Here is a 13,101-nt window from a genome sequence, read left to right as displayed (position 1 = left end):
AAAGCTGTGCGAGCTGTTTATTCCGTGTATACAAATTCGTTGCATCGTCTCTGCGGAGCGCTCCGGACTAGCAGCAGCGATCTCGCAATAACGATAAAATAAAAGTGGAAAAGCATTCGAAATAAGTTGCTGAAGAGGTTTGTCCCCATGCCACGTACATCCGCCTCACGGAGCCTGGCGGAGTGCTCGATAACACGCGCTCCGGATCTCCGATAGCTGCAACTTCGGCTTATGTTAATACGCGATTAAATTCTTATCACTCGGCGGACCGTAAATGAATCCACTCGGCGAATTCCGGGCACGTCCTAGTTTGGTGCTCTCGATTCGCCAACGGCGTTGGGTACCGCGCTGAGTACCGTCGGGAAATGCAGGGGAAGATGGACCCGTGGGGTAGCGGCCGAAGCAGGGCCGGTTTCAGGCATTAAAAACAGCTGCGATCATTTCGAACGGATAGTTCGAAGCCCTTTGATATTGTCAGCACAGCTCACAGCTCACTCTTGAAATGATTACGTACCACGTCGAGGAGTGTCCAGAGAGCGTAGAGCTAAACGTTTAATTAGCAGATAATGAAATACTATTACAAACGACGCAATTTTTGTGAATTTGCGGCGCGTGCAAATGGGACGACGCAGTTTTATCGAATTGAGTTGCGTCAATTTGACACATGTCAGGAAACTAATATTTTAATAAATTAAAATTTTAATTTTAATTAATTAATTATTAAAGTACTTTTAATAATATTTTAATGATAATTGTAATCAATAAAAATCTCGCGTAAGTGAAGGGCGACGAAGGGGCGCTGATTTCTTGACTTCGTGTCCAAGCAGACACGAACTGCCGGTCCCGGTCCTGTGCCGGAAGCTAGCTGTGAGTGGCGCGGGTCATCGCGAAAACGGCTAAAAGAAAAGCGGAAAAAGAATCGCGCGACACTCCAGGCGTGCATCACCACGTTCGCTAAATTCACGGCACCGAAACGACCGGGCGTTCGTTACAATTTCAACTTGCATCAATTACCAAGATCCACACCCTCTCTCTCTTCCCCTTCAACCCCCCGTGCCGCACCTCGCTCGTCGCTCGTCGTCGCGCCCCGTGTAATTTCCCGCGCCTGGAATAACCGGCGCACAATTAAAAGCCCTCTCGGTCCCTGTAGTTCATACTGAGAATTATCCGCGACTTTCGCCGCGCCGCCGACTTCCGGCACAGCCGAAAGTATGTATTATGCACTTATCACGTGCACAGCGAAAAACGCTCAGATTCCGCGTGGACGAAAATAGGACCGGAATCAACGCGTGATAATTGATTAACGTTTCGTTGATTATGACATCGGTCTCATTAACGGAAGATAATGCCGTTAATATACGCGAGGTTTATTCGGATTTGCACCAAAGTATAAAATATCGCGCGAGTAATTCCCGCGAAAATATCGAGCAGCGAGCTTTGCGGAAATGTTGAACAGTGTTGTTTGCGGATATAATATAATTAATAAAATTTGCTGTCATTTTCGTGGAAGATTACGATGTGATTCTTGCAGCTTTCGCGAGTTACTTATTCGTGGATTACTTATCCGGACACTGTAATGGGTAGTTGCGATCGCAGGGTGACTATTCTGTCTATCTGCGACGGCGTAATGGCGGAAACTTTCGAAAACTGCAGGGCAGGGAGTACTCGCCGTTTTGGAAATTATTAAAACCACGGCGTCCGGCTGAAATTTCACATTACAGTAAAATAAAGCAAGGACCGCGTTGAAAATGATTAAAGCGCTGCATGTACTACTCATAGCGCTGGAAACGCAAGTAATGGAAATGTGCTGTTAATAGCGCTGCAGAGATGAAAAGGGAAATAACAGACATTTTCCTACTTTGCAGGAGACATGAAATATGATTTACTACATCACGTGTATGTTCCTATCTAGAGATTACATTTAATAATGTTTTTGTACACTGTGTCTGCGCGCACGTGCAGAATGTATTTATAATATAATATTATACTCGAGAACACATATTGATTTTTAATCACACGTTTTTCTTGCCACGTTAAAAGTTAATTCTCGCTTAATACAAATCTCGAGATACGAGTCTAATTGTACTCTAAATATTTAAATTTTCATATCAAATTAAGAGAAATTTTTTCGCCGGGAAAGCTTCAGGATCATTAGATAAGGAGCGCGGCGTAACGAGGACCTTTGTTAATATTATTCCAGTGAGAATTTTATTAGAAATTTGCTCGCCGGGATAATTAACGCTGAAGATCTTTTTAAAAAAAAAGATAAGCTCTCTAATTCTCGCCCTAAGAAGAACTCTATAAGATCTGCCATTAAAATTTGATGCGGTGAAGACGGTGAGTCTACTGCACTGGATTTTAGCCATCGAGTTCTCGTGTAGTGAATAATTCCATAGAATTATAACTCCGGATGCAAGTTATAACTCCCCCGTTGAAACATAAAATTCCATAAGCAACTTCGAAATATCTTTATGGAATCGGCGACAGAATTTAAGTGAGGCAGGAAGACGCACAGGTCGAGATGCAGTTAAATCACTGGCTCAATTGCGGGTTGATAAAACCATCGTGATGGTAAATGCTATCGTGGCAATGGCGCGCGAAATTAACAAGAAGCGCTGACTATAGTTAACGCTACATTGAGCGATTCAACAAAGGTGCTACAGGTGTCATAACAATAGATAATATTGTTCGCCGTTCTCACGATTGGCTACCAATTTATGCGAAGCGGTCACTAGTAACGTCCATCTGTAATAGATCGACTAATGTACGGAGTGTTTCGAACATCATGCGCCGTCCAATTTCATTAGTAAAACTTTGATGAGAATCACGCTCGTTACGGCCCCCGTAACTAATAAATCCCGACGTGAACCGCATTAAAATTTTACAATACGAATTTCACGATAAACTAATATTTATGCTTTTTTGTATTAGAGAGTTTACGACATCGACAGTCGCGCAGAGCGGTCCACGTTAGCTTTTATATTATTTAAATCGCTCCTTCGTATCCGGGATTAACGCATCAATATTTAAACAATCGCTACCTCTTTCGATTTGATCTGCCGTGTCAGTTATAGACACGTATGCGTGTTTCTGGCATTCTGTGTGTATATACATATAACGCAAAAATAAAATGGTGTGTGTGTGTGGGAAAAAGTCGGTGGCGTATATAGAGCATAATCAATAGTATCAATGCAAGCGATCAGCACGGATCGATGCATTCAAAACGATGCACTTTTCGGACCGTAACGATATCCGATACTATCAATTATACATAGAGAGGATAATTTTCTCTCTCTATCCTATCGTACCCTCGTCCCTTCATGCTAATGCACGCCCCCGATCAGATTTTCTGTTAATTTACGATCTCGCGCGAAAACAAATCTCCAGAATGCGAGAACGCAAAGTCATGATTGTTCTTTTATTGTTCCAATTTTTAATAATAATATTGAAATAATTAATTTTAAATAATCTCCTGAAATTTATATGTAATAAAATATAGTAAAATATAATAATGTGTACCGTGTATAATAAAACAATGATATTGCAACTTTGGAAAATAATGGAAATATAGGATTGAAAGGATATTATATAACATTTAGTAAATCATTAATGATCATTTTCAAATTTTCTCTTTCTTTTCTCTCCCATTTCTCTTTTCTTTTGTACATGCATAGTTTTGTATCGTTTTAAAAAATCCGATAAAAGTTTAATTATTAGGGGTTTACCTATGAAATTTTTGAATGAAAGTTTGACATTTTTTTTAAGAAAAACATTTTATTTTTAATAAATAAAGCAAAACAGTTTTAGAAAGAAGAAAATTATACTTTTCAAACAAAAAATAATAAAGCTAAAATATGGCGGCGAGCCAGAGATGTTAAATGTTAAAGTTAACAATTCGCAAAAACGGTAACTTCATAGGTTTAATACATTTCTCGTTTTGTATCACTTATTATTATACATACGCGCATCGTAATTTGGACAACATAAATGCAAAAAATCTCGCAAAAAGAAGCAGCTGGTTAATTCGCGAAGGGTGCAAATGGGAGACTTTGGCGAGCTGTGCTCCACGGCACGCCCCCCATGGCTTCGGTGCAAATTTTTTGTCCATATAAACACGAAGACGCTTATTTCGGTATCCGTGTTGTTTTTCACAAGTTCCACCCTTCCCACCGACTGGCCTCCCTCGCACAATTGGCGAACCTCCGGCATACCAGTTTAATTCTGTATTGGTAGTTTCCGTAACCGGCGCAGCGCGAGGTGCTTTTTATCCATTAAACAACGACGTGCCGAAATTAGCCCGCGACCGTCGATATACGCGCGATTCGCGGGTGTCGGAGCACGCGCGAATATCGAGGCTCGCAAGAGGGGAAAAACGCAAAGAGGAATTAAAACTTTTTTCCCCCGATTGTCGTTATCCCGCTGGTCAACCCCGTCCAATGGTCCGTATTGCCGGATCCTCCGGTATTTTTGGTTCCGCCTGTGTACCATGTAAATTGTCTGTGTATTTTTTTATTTCTTCTCCGAGAGCTCACCACCTGTCTGAATAAACATCGCGCGATCGATGTTACCGTTATTATTATCGGCGAGAGCACGGTAAACTCCCTTTGCGATGTTTCACCAGTTGTTCAATATTTTTTGTACACTTGCGCGAGGTATGCTCGTGTGGGTTCTCTGTGTTCTTCAAGTGCTTTTTTGAAGCGAACTTTTTTCTCAAATGTGTTGTAATTTCTTTGAGGATATAGCGAGCTGTATCAAAGAAAATTTCACAGTTAAATACTTCCTGAATGGTGGAAATGGGGAACGTAACTTGTAAACGGGCGGATTCTCGTGTAGCAGCGATATCAGTTTATAAAACGGGCAGTCTTTTCTTATGAAATATGTGATATAAAATATTTGTATAAAATATTTCAATAGGTTTTACCGTATCATACGTAAAACTCGGACAGATAATTTTTGCGAGCGCGGCCAGGCGATATTGAATAACTCGGCAAAGGTCAAGGCTGCTTTTCGCATGCCGGGATGTGCAGTCTGGTGTGTGCATCTACTGTATTTATGTCTTTGGAAAATTGGGACGCGTTACTTCCACTCGGATGCTGTGGAACCATCCGTTTCAATTTGCACATACAGTATCGCGTAATTGGCCTTGCCCGATTTTGCGGTCACGGGTTAGTTGGAAAGCGCTTTCTCGTACATAAATGTATATGCATTGTGCCTTGCATATATGTGAAAGACAGGCATTTTGCAGTTGCAACTTTAACCTTTTTCGACAATGACAACTCATTGCTAATCTGAATAAAATGTACAAAAGTCAAATGTCATTTAAAAATACACAATGACGAAGCAATGCTGGCATTCTGAATCGTCGATAATTGCATAATTATGGAAATAGTAATAACAAGTCGGCACTTTTCAGACCCGCATTTTGATTGCGATTCAGATTGTCATCAGTGACTGCAAAACGTATCTCAAGAGAAATCGCATTTGCTTGAGCTGATACGATACGTTGCAGCGCAAGAAGCAAAGTTAATCAGAATCCGATTAAATTTCCCACGTCAGTCAAAATATCGATAACCGATTGCGATTTGATGGAGGACGCGATCGGAGCACGATGCTTGACGTTCAGAGAAAGAGAGAGACTGTACGACACAGCGCGATTCGCACACAATTCGCTCAGAGCAGACGGTGCATGTGTACGTATTGTACATTTACGGTACGTGAAAAGCAGCCCTTAACGAGACGCCCGCAGCGATCGCGGCGAAACGCCACGTTGTCTTCCGCGTAATGAATGCGGAATTGAATAACCCGCGACGTCAGTGCACGACATTCACTGCGAACATGCCCCCAGAACGGTTCCAACTTCCGGTAGCTGCTCGCTTATCGAACTGTTCGACTTTCGAGCACGCCTCGCCCTTTACCTGCCCCTCAACCCCCAACGCTTTATCGCTCCCGATGGTTTAATCGCGAATTTTTTTTCCTCCCGCAAAATGCGCCCACGCGTCTTTTTCCGTTCCGCTGGCCAGCGGAGCGAAACGGAAACCCGCGCTCGGCTCGGCCTCGCACTGCCGTTTCATTCGGACGCGTTTGTACTCTACGAGTCCCATTAAATCACATCAAGAATACGAAAAAAAATCTTTTTGCGCGTTCATTGTATTTCTTTTTCCCGATTTATTCGCGCATTTTCAATTTTTACTCCTGCGAGCAGCGCAGCGGTGGCGAGTCGAGGGCAACCGAGCGGAGAACGCGCACGGGGGTTGGTATATCCGCTTCGGTTCGGCTTTGCGGCGGCGGCGGATATGAATCCCGCGAAGGGAATTAAATTTTGCGAATCCATGTTCGTTTCTTAAAACGGCGTAAAAAGGTTGTGATTTCGTGGTGTTTAGCGCGTGTTACAAATTAATGCGTGCCCGTGTCGGAGAGGGAGCCGCAACGCTGACACCTCCGGGGAGGCGTGAAATGTAGAAACCGCTGTTACACGTGCTGTCACGTCCCGTTACGTTGTGGGATTTTGACATGATGACACATTATTAGAGTCCCACGATACTGTCGTCATTTAATTCGGCGTACATCTCTCGGTTCCGTTATTGTGTGCCCGTGACGTAATTACAATATAAACACATACGCGTCGTCTTGAGTGTAACTCTGCTTCAGGAGATTAGAGAATAAAATTATGGAGTTATCAAAGAATTATCCTTGGATTCCGGATCGTGGAATAATGTCATTGTTAATTTTCTCCCGGCACACTTTCGTTTCACGTGTTGAGCACGTTTTAAATCTTAGGCATTGTTTTGGCATTTATGTGGAAGAACAAATGACAGTAACGCGAGATTCGCACGCTGAAAAGAAGATTTTTTAAACGTATTTTATAAAAATGTTACAAAGGACATCCTTAACGCGTGGTACGCGTTTATCCAGTGTGCAGCAAATTTATTCAGCAAGCTGTCTGGATCCTACTTTTCCTGCGCGCGCAAAGAAATATGCTTGAAAAATACCGCGGGCGTGAGAGCTTTAATTTCACGTTTACCTCCGCCAAATATTTATCATGTCATTATGTGTGTCGTCCCCTAAACACAAACCAACATATCACTTCCCACAAAACAGTCGTCCACCCGAGGACACAGTTCCGTCCGTAATTCCTCGGTTTTTTCTCTCAACGCGTATTGTTCACGCGGGAGGAGGGGGATCCTTGAACATTGTCGCCGCAGGCTCGGTTGCAAAAATTGTCGCCGGAGGAAGACGAGCAGCCGCGAGAATTGTTTCGTCGTCATTGTCTCGAGGTGAGAAATCGAAACTGATTTCGTCGCGTATCCTCAGCCTCGTTTCCGGACCAGCGGTCACTCTTGCGCGAGGAAAGAATTTGTTAAACAAAATGATTGATGAAAATATTGGTGTCTACAGGAATAGATTATTATCAATTTCCAACATGTTGTGTGTTACATAATTTTCAAGTAAACATCGAAACGAATTAAAGGTGTCATTGTCAGCACAGAAGTGTAAATCAAATAAACCTCTGCAGTTAATTTAAATTTTATACAGAAACGAGAAACAAGTAGTTGTCATATTAACAGAGTCAAAAAGATTCCAGTGTTCCCAGGTTTGATTACTAAAACACTTCGGCCGAAATGTAATTCGAGTTTGGTCTGCTGAAAACCAAGTGTGTAACATACGGTGTACATTTTCGAACACACGCAACATTCGTCGGGGAGGAATTATCTCTTTTTCAATTTTGGCTTTTAACAACAATGCACATCCCCATGTAATAGCTGTCGCGGGTATGTACGCATGAAGACAATACCCTGTGCATCCGCGCGCGCGCGCGCGCATGCACGTAACGCTGTTGTTGCGCACGTTTGTATAACGTGATATGTCGCATGTGTTAATGGTACTAGACGCGGCTTGAGGATGACATTAAGCGGCAAGTGCAGCGGACTGTGCATTGTCATCCCCGGTTGAATCGTCGCCGGTTATACCGCACATACGTACAGTCATTCTCCATCCATCTAGTCGAACCACCCTCTAAACCCATCAGTTATTTCCTTCACTTTTTCACCCCCGTCCCTCCGCCGGGCTCCGCCACCGCGCTCGATGAAGCGAGGGAGCCACCCTGGCCATCCCTGGCGCTTTGTTTCGTTCCCGATGTAGCCCGTGACTCTCCGGCGACCACCACTCGTCCATTAAGTCTAATAACGTTTCGATGGATGCGCCGCCGCGGTTGTTATTAGCTATGCATTTGCATAAACGCCGGAGCAATTATTTCGCGCGGCGCGATTATGATGTGCCGCCCGCGCCGTTATAGCTGTTCGATTTTATAACGCGCGCGGGCGCGCGTGCAACCGTGTTATTATAATGACTATATAATGCATACTTGTACAGCTTATAGCGCGAACCCGCGTTCGTGGAACAATTAAAGCGTGCATTAATTGGATTGCGCGAATATCGACCCCCGACTCTGCTCTACATCAAATTTAATACTTTTCTGCTCGCGCTCTCTTCTTGGTGCGCCATCAATGGTCTGCCATCAATCGCGCGGAAACAAAATTATTGCGGGTAACAGCAAGTAATGTAATGTAAAATGCCGGAAGTTGGAGGCAGACCTAACTTACGAGCCCTAACTCGTAAAACGAAATTTCTACGGAATTCCGTGAGTCTTCATTTCGCGCCGAATCAAATTGCAGATAAAACAAACTTTTCTTTAGCTGGTATCTGCGTCATCGGAGTTTCAGTTTCTTTTAGTTTCCTCTATTATTTATTTATGATAATAATTTACGATGGTTTAAACTGCGTTGCATCGGAACAATTGTTTTATAATTAAACCTTATCGCGACGAGTGTGGTATGCAACTTGATCGCGACGAAACTCGATAGAACCGATCGGAAAATTTAATTGGTCGTCACCCGTCGCTCTCCGCCCTCATGCGATTGTTACAAAAAATCGAACCTTCTCCTCCTCCAGGTATAAATTTTTCGTCGTAATTCGCCCGAATTTCCCGAGAGAAATTAGTTAGTAATTATCTCGTGGTGTGTCGACGTGACCGAATGCGGTGCGTATTCGCCGAATATGAATTAATCACACTGCGGCATTCATGCGTTCGTCACGCGTTCGCCAGCCGTTAAAACCCAAGGAGCGACCTGCAATAACGTGACTTGTAGTAACACGTCCTCAAGCATAGATATCCCTTCCTGTCTTCTCGCATTTTGCGAATTTTCGCTGTACATCGCACTTGAAAGCTCCATTATTATAAGATCGCACAGCGTTTTAATAGCGCATCGGGAGTGTCTGTCACCCCATACTTGAAATTCTCACTGATGCAATGCGAGTAATTCCACAACGCTAACTCAGCATCTCAGCGTGCTACCGGAAAACAATTTTCCGCAAAGATAAGTTGCACTGAAATTAACAAAATTGCATTCGGTAAAATTATTCTTTCTTCTTCGATCGCGATGCAATCTTGCGATTTATTGCCTTCTATTGCGATTTGTTCGCATGTAACAAGTGCAAGCGATTTCGCGACGCTAATACGGTATTTATCGTACCGGAAGACAATTTTTCGTTCGTGGGCCGACAATTCGGTCTCGCGCGGCAAGAACGGACTCCGGCGGAATTGTCGAGTGGCTGGCTTCAGCGATTCTACCGGTCTTCCTCGATACTTAGATAGGGCTCTATCTGTCCCTTCGATCGTAACATAATCTTATATGGTATTACGGTGTATCCGCGTCCGTGCGTCCGGCGCTATGCATTCTCCCCAAACGATCCCTCTTCTTCTCTTCCGTCGTACCCCTCGCGCGTCCGTGCCATCCAACCCCCGCAGTTTTCCGCGACGGTTCTCTCCCTCTCTCCCTCGTCCCCGTACTCTCTCCTCCCCCGCGCGTTGCAGTATCGATTTCAATCCGCGCCGCTTGCTTTCCTCTTCCTGCATTTTCCCTCTTTCCTCTACAGCCCCGCCGGTATCCGCCATTTCTGTCCGTCTGTTTCGCGGAAGCGGCTCTTTTACATTTTCCGTTGACCCAATGAGAAAACCCCCTTCTCCCTTATCCTCTCCACCACTCCAAACTGGAGCTCGCACGGATTGTTTGGCGCGGGGCCCATCCGTGGATCGGGCTCGCTCGGAATTCTTTGCGCTCCCTACGGAAACCGTCGTGCCGGGGCACTTTCCGCGCCGCGTTGTACATGATTATTGGTGTGTGTGTGTGTGTGTGTGTGTGTGTGTGTGTGCGCGCGCGTGTGTGTGTATGTATATATGTATGTATATATGTATACGCATCGCGGCCGAAACAACGCGCGCGATTCGCCCTGGCAAACGCGGGATTCACCCCCTCTCGCGAATTATGCCGAGCACCACGTGTGCTAAGCGCCCTCGCGCGCTCGCTCGCTCGCGAGGGGGTCGCGGGTTTTATTGCGCTGCGCGGCCCGTTTACGCGAGATAAATTGGGTAGTTCGCAAAGAGAGAGACGCGGAATCGCGAGTGCCTTGCTATTGCCCTCCGTGCTTTGTGCTATTGTTTCTCGAACGCGAGAAATCGTAAATGGGATTACTCGTCGCATGAGGGGGAGCTTAACTGCGGCAATATCAAGGTTGGGGGTGAGTGGGAGAGTCTCAGAAGGCGAAATTGTACGTTATTGCATATTTCTTCTTGGAGACGCGGGAGGGTTGTTGTTGGGAACCGCGGCAGCAATCTTGACAAACGGATGTCTGGTACGGGGTGCATACGGGATGCATACGGGGACATTTTGGAGCGGAGTAGGCGGGAATAAAACGCAAAATCGCGGAGTCGACGAATGCAGGGGAGGAAAAAAAGAATCTGTTTAATTTTTTATTCAAAAAAATAGTTACACACCGACGACGAGCATTAAAGGGTTGCTCCGGTGGATGGTAACTCGCGACGCAAAAGTACCCTGATATTATTATGGTAAAGAGACGTCCACGTAAAGAGATATCAAGCGTCAGGAATATTTCATGCTCTTTATTTCGTTTCTGCCCGCCTTTATTTAGGTACTCAGCGCGCGGATTTTACGTGTTTCAGCGCGCGAAGATTGTTACGCGCCCGCGTTTATTACCCGGAGTAGGCCGCGGCCTGTTCTTGTCGCGGCTTTTCTAATTTCTTATCGTTACGCCGGGCGCATGCGCGATATCAACGCCCACGGTAATAAGACGGAGGATAAACAACAGCGGAGAATGGCCGCAGCATGAGCATTCTGCTTCCGTTTCCTCGGAAAAATCACGAGCGGGACGTTGTTGGTTGTCAGCGAGCGGGACGTTGCGCGTCCGCGATTTAATTCTCCACCGAGATAATTATTACGCACACTACGGGCGCAAATCGTAATGGATGTTCCGGTAATAGTCTAATTACACCGGCAGCACTTAATTGCTATTAAATTGTGAAGATTGTGCAGTGTGTTTGTTTATTGTGCAACTGCAGGTACACGCAGGTACGCGTTTTACTCGATTATCATTGTAATTCACGAATTACGTCTCTTGCGGAGCAAAGAAAACTAATAAAATAATAAATGAAGAGTGTTGAAAGAAAGAGAGAGAAAGAGAGAGAGAGAGGAATTTGGTACCTTTACTCAACAGAAATTATTATTGCTCTTTGCTCGCTTCTGCATAAAGCAAACGAGAAGACCTCTCGCTCACAATTGCATCTCGTTTTGCACCAATTAATGATTCGAAGCGTTAATACGCGGCGTTCGCCGTTTTATCCAATTAAAGATCGAATTAGCCGAAACAAAGTATTGCGGATCCTCTTTTTCCATATTTACGAGGCTTGTTCATTATTATCCGCGGCGAAAAATTTCCAGAGTACTTTTACACGTTACATCGCGCGGTAATTGCGAATTTCGCTGCGAGTATCGCCACCCTCTTTCCGCTCCCTTAATAAGTTCATTCAGAAACAAGCGTGCATATTCACGAGGAGTAATACCAGTACCCCGGCCCTTCTCTCCCCCTCCCCCTCTCCCCGTTGGTCGGATCGATAAATCGCGTGGCTGTACAAAATAGAATGTTACACAGTTCAATAATCCGTGCGCGTGGAATGTAAATTCGCCGATCGACGATGCAGGAGTGCATGGCGCTCATTCGAAAATCAGAGTTCGTACAGAAGACTCGATTAAACGAGCGAAAAAAATCGAGCGAAAAAAACGAGCATTTCAAAAGCATCAGAAATTGGTACCGGCGATCTCGTTCCGTTCCGAAAAAAAAGGAAAAAGAGAAACGAGAATCAAACCGATCGGAATTTTGAGAATGTTCTCCACCCGTCAGAGAAAACGACACATCCGTCGATGTGCTCGGCAAAGGATTTAATTATCAAAATACAAAGAAAAAAGAGAAGCGCGGGGAGGACGAAGTCGCGAGGAGAGAAAGAGAGGAAAATCGCGCAACCCGCAAATCGTTTCCGGAGTCTTCGTTTAATCTTGCCTGGCGTCTTATAACGAATATTGAAACGGCGAATTGTCGAACGACAGCGAAAAAATTCCTTCATATTAGGCGATCATCTGGAAATCCGGGCAGATAAGGGTGCCTTTGAAAATTCATTCGGTTGTAACGCGACGATCACGACCGCTTCGGTTAACGGGCTAATTCGAGAATTCGCTCGCGGGAAAAGCGCGCCATAAAATTACGAGAGATGTAACGCATAGCTAGAATGCACGAAGGAAACGGGATGGAGAAAAGAGGACGAGCCTGTTCGGCTCGTTAACGTCGGAAAACATAAGAATCAATCAAACTGATCGAGCCTCGGACTACTTTATCTCCGCAACTTTCGAGAGGTTTTAGGAGGACTTAATTAAAACAAATGGTCCCGCGAGTAATAAAAGTTTTCGCGTATAATGAACTCGCTTAATTCCAGGCTTAAAACTGAATTATCCAAAATTTACATTCGAGAAAATTCACGTTACGCAGCGAGCAAACGAAATGACGTAGGACGGGAGCGAGGACGCGAACTCTTTTAACGAGCGGCGTCTCTGGTGGGACCAGTAGTTCGGGCCCAGCTGTTCCACGCGGCTCGTAAACACGGTGATAATAACCCACCTCGCGATAATAATTACGAAATCTGTCGATGCGACAGCCACTTTGATGCGCGCTGAATTCTCCGCAGGAGAATCGCGAACA

Source organism: Ooceraea biroi, chromosome 2 (assembly GCF_003672135.1).
Source record: "Ooceraea biroi isolate clonal line C1 chromosome 2, Obir_v5.4, whole genome shotgun sequence".
Taxonomy (NCBI): domain Eukaryota; kingdom Metazoa; phylum Arthropoda; class Insecta; order Hymenoptera; family Formicidae; genus Ooceraea; species Ooceraea biroi.
Note: the sequence above shows the minus strand (reverse complement) of the source record.